General features: G+C 41.1%; 1 protein-coding gene across 1 annotated transcript in view; it reads left to right on the top strand.

The window, feature by feature from the left end:
- Ctnna2 (catenin alpha 2) overlaps nucleotides 1-11,033 on the top strand; it is a 983,267-nt gene that overhangs the window by 777,597 nt on the left and 194,637 nt on the right. The window lies entirely within an intron of this gene.

Below are 11,033 nucleotides of genomic sequence, written 5' to 3'. Positions count from 1 at the left end.
TTTTTTTTTTTTTTTTTTTTTTTTTTTTTTTTTTTTTTTGCTGAGACAGGGTTTCATGTAGCTCAGCTGGCCTTGAACTTGATAAGTAGCTGAGGAGAGTCTTGAACTTCTGATCCTCCTGCTTTGTCCTGAGTGCTGAGATTGCAAGCTTAGTTCAAAATGGTTATTATATGTGCTGCTCTGGATATAACCTAAGACTTTGTGCATGCTAGACAAACACTATATCAGCTGAGCAACATCCACAACCTCCCTAATAATAGTTACCTGGAAATTTGTCATAGTTTTTCAGGTAAGGGCAAATCCAAATGCTTGTATTTGTGAATAAAGAAAAATTAGCCCATGTCAGAAGATTATCAATCAAAATCCATGCATATGGATTCTACAATGTTGATGCTTAGGATTTTATTTCTCTCAAAATAAAATAATGACTTGCATCAGTAGGATCAGTTCCTCAGCCCAAAATTTAATTTTAAATGCAACAAAGAAGATTTTCATGTATATTTATGTCATTGCATAGCTAGATTAAGCTTAAGATAAGCTTAGAGAGAATGGTAAAATAAGAATTGGAATTCCATCATAAACAAAACCTCCAAGACCCAGAATATGAGAATAGATTCATATTAAAGTATACTCAGTATCTCGCTAGTTCTTACTCATATCCACTATGATGTATTGCATATAAATCCATCCTTTATTCAGTCAGCTATCGTCACTAACTGCATTGCCTATTTGGCAAGCACTGTGCTAGGTGTTGTAAACCCCAGTGAGTAAAATGGACATGATCCTTGCTTTTGGATGTACTTATAGACATATGGTTGTATTCTGTCTACCACGTGCCCTGTAACTTTAAACCCAGTGGTTCATAAAATGCCATCTGTCACCCCAATCAGTCAGGTTTCATGGGCTGACTGCCAGTATGGGCGAGATTCTCCAGGCAGCTCTCAGCCTTGTAACCTCTCAGGCAAAAATGATTCAGATTAAAAATGCTATAGTCTCATTTTTTTTCTAGTATCCCAACAAACACATTGCAGGAACAGAGACATAGGTATTAGGTGCTCTTGCCTGACATGTTGGAGAGAAAGTTGTAACCAAGTATGAAGTATTCAAGTCATCAAGTGCAGCCATAACAAATATGTGCTGGCATGGAATGGATTCATTGTGGGTAGTTAATTACCCTTGCAACTTGAAGTCCTTGGGGCTTGATAAGAATCTGTCTTTGAAAGATGGGAAATACATTCTAAGGTCCAAGGTTAGGAAAACCCAGGCAACTTCTTTTAATGGTGTGGTCTAGACTGAAGCAGAATGGTTAGAATGAGGATGAAAAGATGGGAGGGTCCTAAGCCAGATGAAACTGGACTTCAAACCGAGAGCCTTGGGCCTGCGAGGAAGACAGAAATGTGCAGGCAGCCATACTCAGTGACCGTTGGAAAAGGCATTGTCTCCTGATTTCCCATAGACACTTCATGAGCTGAAGCTACAATAGCAAACAGGGAAGCCTCAAGTGACTTTCCCTAACAGTGTTGCCGTGGGACCTGTTGTTGGACCCCTTGTCCTAGCTTAGGAAGTTGGCAAGGTGGAGTAATTGGAGCACAAGTCATTATTGGTTGTTTGGGTTTGCAGGGTTGATGGCTATTGACACTGATGAGCTCCTTTACCTACACTCCTCAGACAAGATATGGCAAAGTATTGTCATAAATGTCTGAGAACCGAATGTCTGGGTTGTCAATGCGAGTGTTACAAAGACAGCAGTTAGTGCATGGAATCTAGTGTGGTGTATTCGAAGCATTCGTAGACTTCAGATGAAGCTTTGTATGAAATGAGTTATCTATGTATGAACTATGCTCACTTAAGACAGAATAATCATGCCTAAGTGCACATTCATGTATGTGTAGTATTTGCGTGTGGGGGCATGTGCATGCAGAGGCCAGAGGATAACTTCAAGTACTGTTTTTTAGGCACCGTCTACCTTTTTGTTTTTTTAGAGGTGATCTTTCTCTGGCCCGCAATGCACCAAGAAGGCAAGGGTGGCTGTTCCCCAGTACTGGAATTAAAAGGGTATGCCGCCAAAGCTGGATTCTTATACTCTCTATACGATTGTATGTGGGTGTGTCTGAAGTGTATAAGTGAGGTGCACGTGTTCCTCGCCATGGGTCTAGAGGTCAAAGGGCAACTCTGAGGACCAGTCCTTTCCTTTGACCTTGTTGAGGAATCTCCTTTGTGTTTTGCTGTTGAGCTATACACATCATGATTTTTCCATGTCTTCTTCCTATTTCTACATAGGAGTTCTGGAATTACATGCAAGAGCCACCTAATCTTGCTATTTTTTGTTTGTTTGTTTGTTTCGAGACAGAGTTTCTCTGTGGTTTTGGAGCCTGTCCTGGAACTAGCTCTTGTAGACCAGGCTGGTCTCGAACTCACAGAGATCCGCCTGCCTCTGCCTCCCAAGTACTGGGATTAAAGGCGTGTGCCACCACCACCCGGCTTAATCTTGCTATTTTTAAAGTTTGATTGCTGTGGGGCTCACACTTAGGTAATATGGTTTAGACAGCTAGTGTTTTCATCTGCTGAGCCAGCTTTCTAGTTCCATGTCCAGGTTATTCTTTTTAAACATGGTTTTGGAAATAGGGAATTCAGGTCCTCTTGCTTATATGGCAAGTACTGTTTCTACTAACCTATCTGCCAAACACCTTAACATTTTGTAAAGTTCACAGAATCAGTTTAAAGAAAATGAGACCCTGAGATTTCAGTCCGGTGCTCCAATGTGGGTCTCTGTCTCTGTCTCTTTTCATCGCCTGATGAAGGTTAATATTCAGGAGGATGCCTATATGTTTTTCTTTGGATTCTCCTTCTTATTTAGCTTCTCTAAGAACCCGAGGTCCAAATCAGGAGCAGAAGGAGAGAGAGCACGAGCAAGGAACTCAGGACCGCGAGGGTGCACCCACACACTGAGACAATGGGGATGTTCTATTGGGAACTCACCAAGGCCAGCTGGCCTGGGTCTGAAAAAGCCTGGGTTAAAACCTGTCTCGCTGAACATAGCGGACAATGAGGACTACTGAGACCTCAAGAACAATGGCAATGGATTTTTGATCCTACTGCACCTATTGGTTTTATGGGAGCCTAGGCAGTTTGGATGCTCACCTTACTAGACCTGGATGGAGGTGGGTGGTCCTTGGACTTCCCACAGGGCAGGGAACCCTGATTGCTCTTTGGGCTGACGAGGGAGGGGGACTTGTTTGGGGCAGGGGGAGGAGGACGAAAATGGGAGGCAGTGGCGGGGAAGAGACAGAAATCTTCAATAAATAAATAAATAAATAAATAAATAAATAAATAAATAAATAAATAGAAAATGAGACCCAACAGAAAAGCCAAGCAGAAGAAAGAAATCATCACAGAGCCAGCAAGTAGTAGAGACAGGAGAGACCACCGTATGTGTCCCTGTTCAGGGGAGGGAATCCTAAGGTCTTGTCAGACAAAAGTTGTGCTAGGAATGAGTATGAGGATAAAGAGGATTGCATAGAATAAAGCTGTTTCAACCTGAGTGATTTGATGCTTTGACCTGATTGTAAAGTTCTATATACTGCCCCCTATGTTTTGCTCGATGGCAGTTGCCACCGAATGTCAAACCCATTCAGTGGGTACAGCTGCCAGTTCTCATAGTTTCTATAGGAGTGTTCATTGACTGGAATAGTAAAAATGGTTTCAATCATTCAGAAATTAGCTGTGTATTTGTTGAAGCTCTAACTTGCATTAGCATGCTATGAAAGAAACTAGACAGAGCAAAGAGGGTGAAAGCAAAACACATCAGAGCCTTATTCCAATTAGCAAGGGAGGCTGGGGAAGAACAAAGGAAACCACAGAGCTGGCTGGTGTTTGTGCTAATTGTTCTTTACTTCAAATATTGCTATTGATTAGATTGTCTTTATCCAGGTTTGAGGAGATCCAATGAGAGGTAGGGGGCTAAAGGGATCATTAGGGAACGATTTCCACTCAGTGTAAGAAGAGCATGCCTTTGAAGGGAGAAGGAGCTGAACTGGAAGGCTCGAGGAGGCAGCATAATGAGGAACCACCGAGGTAAGCTGGGGCCAGACTGCCAGGCGGAACTTGAGTGTCCTAAAGTACACTGCAGAATGGGAAAATTATAGCCCCTACCATTCAGTGTTCTTTTGCACATCGAAAAAGACAACATATGTCTGGTACTTGGTAACAATCATAAAATATGTTATTATTCATGAACATCTTTGTTTCTATGACCAGACATAGACAAACCTAAAGGATATTGGTTTGTTTGTTATTTTTGAGATAGACTCTTATACGGCCCAGGATAGGCTTACATTTTCTATGTATTAAAAGATGAACCAGAACTCTTGATCATCCTCTTGAACCTCTGGAGTGCTGGATTATTGATATTAGCTACTATGCTTAGTTTTATCACAGGTATACACTACCATGCTTAGTTTTATCATAGGTATAAGCTCCTATGCTTAGTTTTATCTGGTACCATTGTCCCAACTCAGGGTCTTGTGCATGCTAGGTGAACACTCTACTAATTGTGATACACAGTGAAGCCATTTAATTTAATTTTTATTTGACTTCATTGCTTTTTGAAGTTAAGCAATTAGGTTCTTTGGTTCAGCCAGGGCAGGCAGAAGACTGATGGACAGAGTTCACAGAGGCTGAATACGGGCAGGCACTGTGAGCACAGGGGCCAGCTTGGGAGTTCCGTAGTGCACGGTGCAGAATACTTAGTCTCCAGGTCTCCATCTGTAGCCTGTCACATGGTGTGTTGAACTGACACATGGTGTGGGGCCAGCCCTGGGCATTTGATCATTGTCAGCTCCTCTGCACAGTCTGCCTGAGTCCAGACTGGCAGACGGAATGGCAAATAGTGCTTGCCTCTCTGATGATGGCCTAACCCTGAAAAGGCCCAGAGCCAAAGGTCAGAATGGAAACAAGGATGCTGTGAAATCAAATCAGAGGGTCAGAGTTCATGCCCTCTTCTTACAGATGAAGAGCTGGAGGCTTGGGAGAAGAGTAGGGGATGATGCGTGTAGCCTATTTCTCACACGGACAGCAGGAGTTGGATGAGAAATTGATGCCCCTTCTTCCCAATTAGTGACTGCTTTGTTTTAGCTCACTGAATGCCAGGCCTGGCAAATGAAGAGCAGGCCTGTGAGGTGGGGTGGAGGCCTGGCAAGTGAATGACAAGCGCATTAGGTGAAGTGGTGAGATGGCAGGGGTTTATGAAGCAGCCTTTTGTATGCATAGAAGAAATCAACTATAAGATGTGTAGTGAGAATGCATATGTCCCAAGGGAGGGCTCCTCATATTAAAGGAAAGGAGGCCACTGTGAAGAGGTTGAAAGAAAGACAGTAAGAAAAAACTGACTACAAGGTTGTATGGACGTGTGTAATAAGCATGCCCCACAGGATGGCTAGGAAGGACTGCGCAGCAAATGCACAGGGAGAGGTAAGTGAATTTAACAAGAATCTCTTATGTTTTCACAGAGAAGGATTGGAGACCAACACTATGTACTGGTGCTCCAGGGTAGGATAGATGTCTCTGTGAAGTTGGAAGTCACTGGATGTGTGTCTCATGACCTATGGTTCCATTTGCCCCTCTTTCATGTCTTCCTGGAGAAAGCTGTATATATATTCACACTTTGCTTTATTCACATAGTGAAGGGAGTAATAGTGGGCAATTTACACGATGTTGGTGGTGATTAGCATCTGCTGCTGAGTTGCCTTCAAGTTTTAGAATGAGATTGAAGGGGAAGATCATCATTTATCACCGAGCAATGAAGCTTGAAGCCCAGTGCCAGAGAAGGGGAGGAAGTCAGTGACTAGATCCATAATATACTGCAAATTTTGCTCCAGGCACCCTGATGCCTGTATTACCAAGAACTTTGTGAGGCCCAGACAGATTATGTGACCTGAGGAAGATGACAAGAGAAGTTTGAGGAAGAACTCACTCCCTAGCTCATAAAGTTCTTACTTGGCTTTTGCTCTGCACGCATAGAATGAATAATAACTCTATTTCCTTCTGAGTCCTGATACCTAGGGACAGATGTGAATACTCACACTTTAATTTCTGGTCACACACTTCCAAGATCATGTCCAGCATGAACTTGATGTGAGTTTCTAGTCTTTACTATCAAACCAGAGCCATCATCTAGATGAAGCACCTAGGTTTTATACTCATATGTCCTGTCTAAATAGTCACCCAGTTTCCTCAGATGCCACGCCTTTCTACACAGCAATGCCTCTCCTGTATTTTGAATGGCCTGGTTTGTTGTGCATTCTGTACCATTCCCATTGTTACTCATGAGTTTCCATTAGTGTGTCCATCTCTACAGTCTCAATACATACAGGGTAAAGTTAGGAAAGGCTTGACTCTATCAGTCTCAGAGGAAGGCCACATTATGAGTTGTGCATAGAAGGTAAGTCCTGTGGTTTGAGGAAACTGGTTATATCTACTAGTCACTACTATGAAACTGTGTTCTGACAACTCAGAGATTTATAAGTGATTAGGTACAGCAAAGGTTGGTCTGGAGAGATTGCTCAGAAGGTAGGAGCTTGTACTGTTCTTATAGAGAACACCACTTCAGTTCTCAATACCCTTACCTTGCAACTTAAAACCACCTTTAAATTCAGTCCAGGGTATCCATCATCTCTGACCTACATGGGCACCTGCACTCCATTTACCCAAACACACACACACCACCACCACCACCACCACCATCAACAATAATAATAACAACAACAATAACAATAATGATAATGAAAATAAAAGTAAAAGAAGTCTTCAAGAAAAATCAATGCAGCAATTATTTGAGTCTTTTGAAACTCTATGAAATCACAGGGTGCCAGTGAATTGTAGCTGACTCTTTTGACACTTACAGGTCTCAGTTTCCATATTCATAAAATAAGAGATTTAATCTTATTAGACATCTGGAAGACATCTAATGAGAAAATATGTGTACAAACCTATGTTATTAAATCTCTTCCCTAGGACATACAAAACATACACAGCATATCCTATAAAATTTTATTATGTATACCTAGAAAAATGCAAATTCCTACATGCACTGTATTTACCTCTGGATTCCTTCTCCTAACTCTATCTCTTTCAAGACCCAGAACACAGCAGGCTTAAATTACTGATTGATGGAGGACCTGTTTATGATGGAACTTAAACTTTATTTTATTCCTTTTTCAGAGTTTAATATTATTCCTCTCTGTTAGCTCCTTGGTTTAGTTGTTCTACTTTCTCAGGCTTTGTTTGTTTCTTTTGCTTAAAATTCAGATGATTCCAAAACTTTGTGCTTTCTAAAGATGAGTAGGGTTCCACTCTTGAAAATATGAAGAAAGAAAAAAAAAAAAAAACAGGTTTCTTCACCCTGGCCACTTTCTCCCAGAGTTGGAGTTGGGTTACTGAGGAAGGAGAGAAGACACAGCTAAATGTCCATCTCTCCCTAGTAGGTGCCCAGGGACTTACTGACAATGAGGACAGAATGCATGAATCCAGAGAAGTACTTAACCAGACAGTGGAGGACAGGCTTCCAGGCTTGGGGACATAACTCAGCTGTAGAGAGCTTGGCCAGAGTGCACAAATCCATAGGCTCAATTCCCAGCCCCTCACAAACTAAAAGTGATATACATGAGTGCAATTCCAGAACATGGGAGGAGGATAAGAACTTCGAAATTATCTTGGATTACAGAGTAAGTTTGGTGCCAATCTAAGTTATCGGAGATCCTGGGCACAAAGCTCCCAAGAAAGATGAACAACATATCAATCAATGGAGTAACCTTCTATAACCTAGAAGCTACATATTCTGATGGTTCATGTATCTGGCTCTTGTATGATGGAAGAGACCACAAACTCAACTGTTCATATCTATGTCTAAATCTGGCAGTAGGGAGCTCATGGGCCCTACTGAACATTGGAATCTAACTTTAAGTCTTTGAAAAAAGAAATGTTTGAATATTATTTTTAGGATATTAGGGTTAGGGCAGTTGATAAGTTGCTTCTAGCAGAACAAAGAAATTACCTAAAAAACATAGATGTTTTAGTTACTTGCATTGGGTGCATTGGGATGTACTTTATGGCTGTTAATTACAAGTATCTATTAGTCAGGTATGAATGACTAATCCTCATTCATTTATAGTTAGTTGTGTAAGGAGTTTAGACTGGAGTAAGTTATGCTACTTACTAGTTTCAACTAACTACAATTTCAAGATGCTAGAGACAAATAAGACATTATCTTATATTGAAGGAACAAAATTCCTTAAAACCAGTAGGCTGTTGCTATGCCTAAAAACAAATTATACACTTGTGTTTGCTTTGCTGGAAGTGCTGAGACAGGAAAGTCCGTTTTCTGCTTTGTTTTGCAGTCTTTCTTCTTAGCAGGAGAAATTTCTACCTCCGTATTGCTGAGAGAAATCCTTTCTGCAGCAGACTCTCCAGGAGCTGCTGGCTCTACTGTTTGGAAAGGATCATGGAATAGACCCTGTTTACCTGCATCCCAAACTCTCATCTTTCCCACCGTTTAGATAAAATCTAATTTGATGTCTATTTACCCTAGGTTTGCATTAGAATATTCACGAGCTCATGGATACTACAAATACATAGTCCAGTTGGCATTTGGTATTGACATGGACAAGTCTTGGTAGATTTTAGTTATTCAGATATTTATATGACCTGAGACCACACATATGCCATGCACAGGGCTTGCTGGAAGACATCTTTAACTTCAGAAAGGCCGCAGACCACTTTCTCACTTGATTCAATTAAAAGATATAAATGATAAATTCAAATCTGAACGGTTAGAAGGCATGTGCTGGTTTTCTTTTTAAACCCAGTAGCAGAGGGGCCATTTGTTTTTCTTGTTTTGGTGAAGGGAATCCTACAGGGAACCAAACAGAACGTAGGGCAAAAATGTCTTTCCAGAAATTGGGCAGTTAAGCTTGTCGAAAACAGCAGTCTTCTTCAAGTCTTGTTCAGGGCTCAAGTTCCTGAGCCTACCTGGTCTATCTCCCAAACAAGTGGACATTCACTTGATCTTGTTTCTTTTCTCTCTTGCTTTTGTGTGCTTCTGTCACCCGCTCCCTTTCTCCCATTAAGAGTCCATCTTGAGTACACCATACTGACTTCTCTTCGCCACCTCATTTGGATTCCTAGAAGGAATGCAGTTCAATTGTCTTATACAAGGACAAACATCATTATAACTTGACAAGGTGGTAGGCTAGCATGTGGGAGCTTGTTGGGCAGGCCTCTGTTTCTCTGGTGGCTTGGCAGGTTGCATAAGCCACTTGGGGTGAACCAGGACTCTGAAAGGATTTCCTTGTTCACTGTGAAATCCCTGACATTTCAGCTATTTATTAAAATGTCAAGGTTCTGAAAAATACGTTTTACTCCCTCCTTAAAGCTTAATTAAGCAAATTAAGACTGCATATAGGTCAGATATGACCCTGTTAGAAAGATACTTTGATTTTTCATAATTTATCCACAGAAGCAAGAAAAGCTTTTGTGCAACAGTGCTCTTAGGAGGAAACTACTGTCAACCTGAATTCTCCCTCTTGCTGGAAATGTAGAAATCGACATATGTTATCCCTAATCTTGAGTGACAGCCATTTAGCCAGCAGACATTTGCATGGTCTTTGGAGAATTGCAGCACACATTCAACATGCCTGAGTCCTTTTCATTCGTACATGCACACTCACAGTACTTTTTAGAGCTTGACACAAGATGTCCTAGAGAAAAAGAGATGAGACACTTAGGAAAGAGTTTCCCAAGCAGAATGTGGCTTGACTTTAAACTGGAGAAGGAGAGACGCAGTTGGACTACATAGCCTTCTGTCTGCTGCATTGAAATCAGAATGTGTCTATCTCTCTCCTGTTGATGTCTTCCTCCCTTCTTCCCTCCCTCCCTTTTTTTCCACGTCGACCCCTTTCATTTGCACTGATTCTGTTGTCACCAGTTGTACTGATTTTAAGAACTGGGGAAATACCATATCACATGTTGTACTTCACACACACACACACACACACACACACACACACACACATTCAACTACAGATATTCTTTACTGGTCTGCAGCTTGCTTGTCTGAATTAACATACCTTGTTCACTCTAAAGGCAGTAGATGTGGCTCAGTAAGTGAACACTTGACAAGTATCTGTAATGCTGAGTTTGGTCTCTATCATCACAAGGGAAAGGAAATATATCTCACAGATATCTTACACATCCAGATTCAAGACAAATATGGGATATATCTCAAACTCAGTGACTCTCAAGTTGGAGAATACACCATAGTTACTCAGAAAATTTGTTAAAATGTAGACTGTGGGGACTGGAGAGGTAGTTCAGTGGGTAAGCTCATGTGCTGCTCTGGAAGAATACCCTAGTTTGGATCCCAGCACTCTTATCATAACTTTTTATACCTATGTCTCCAGGGAATCTGACACCCTCTTCTGTTTTTCATTGGTATTCTTCTCCACCCTTACCTCCACTATGCAGATAATTTATATCTATAAAGCTAACTTTTAGTTGTCCTCCTCAATGTCTGGTTTATTACATCTAGAGTAGGACACAAGAGCTTTCATGCCTAACAAATTCTGTAAAAATGTTGACATTGTTGTTCAAGGGGCTAAGGGGCACAGTTTGAGAAAGACTTTATATAATTCATCTTGGTATAGATAGTAAGTAACCTTTAACAGTTATGATTTATTACATTGTATGTTCTAATGTTGATATGGTTATTTTCTTACTTAGCTGAACCTTAGTCAGGCTCATGAAACCTCTAGGATTGTATGTGCCATTTCTTATAAAATCAACTTGTAACAAAAACCTTTGAGTCAGTTTAGGGAGAAGCTACACCCTCTTTATCTGGTCATTATCCATCTCTGTTGATGAGATTGCTCACTCTGCATCTTTTGGGGATGGTGCATCATCATGGCTTCACTTCAGAAAGCATCTTCTCAGGTTGGAATACTTCTTACCTTCCCACTTCTAGTAATTCATTTTCCATAGAT

Source organism: Alexandromys fortis, unplaced genomic scaffold (genome assembly GCF_014885135.2).
Source record: "Alexandromys fortis isolate MF-2015 unplaced genomic scaffold, M_Fortis_MF-2015_v1.1 scaffold_105, whole genome shotgun sequence".
Lineage (NCBI taxonomy): Eukaryota > Metazoa > Chordata > Mammalia > Rodentia > Cricetidae > Alexandromys > Alexandromys fortis.
The sequence above is the reverse complement of the archived record's forward strand: the minus strand, read 5'-3'. Positions and strand labels throughout refer to the sequence as shown.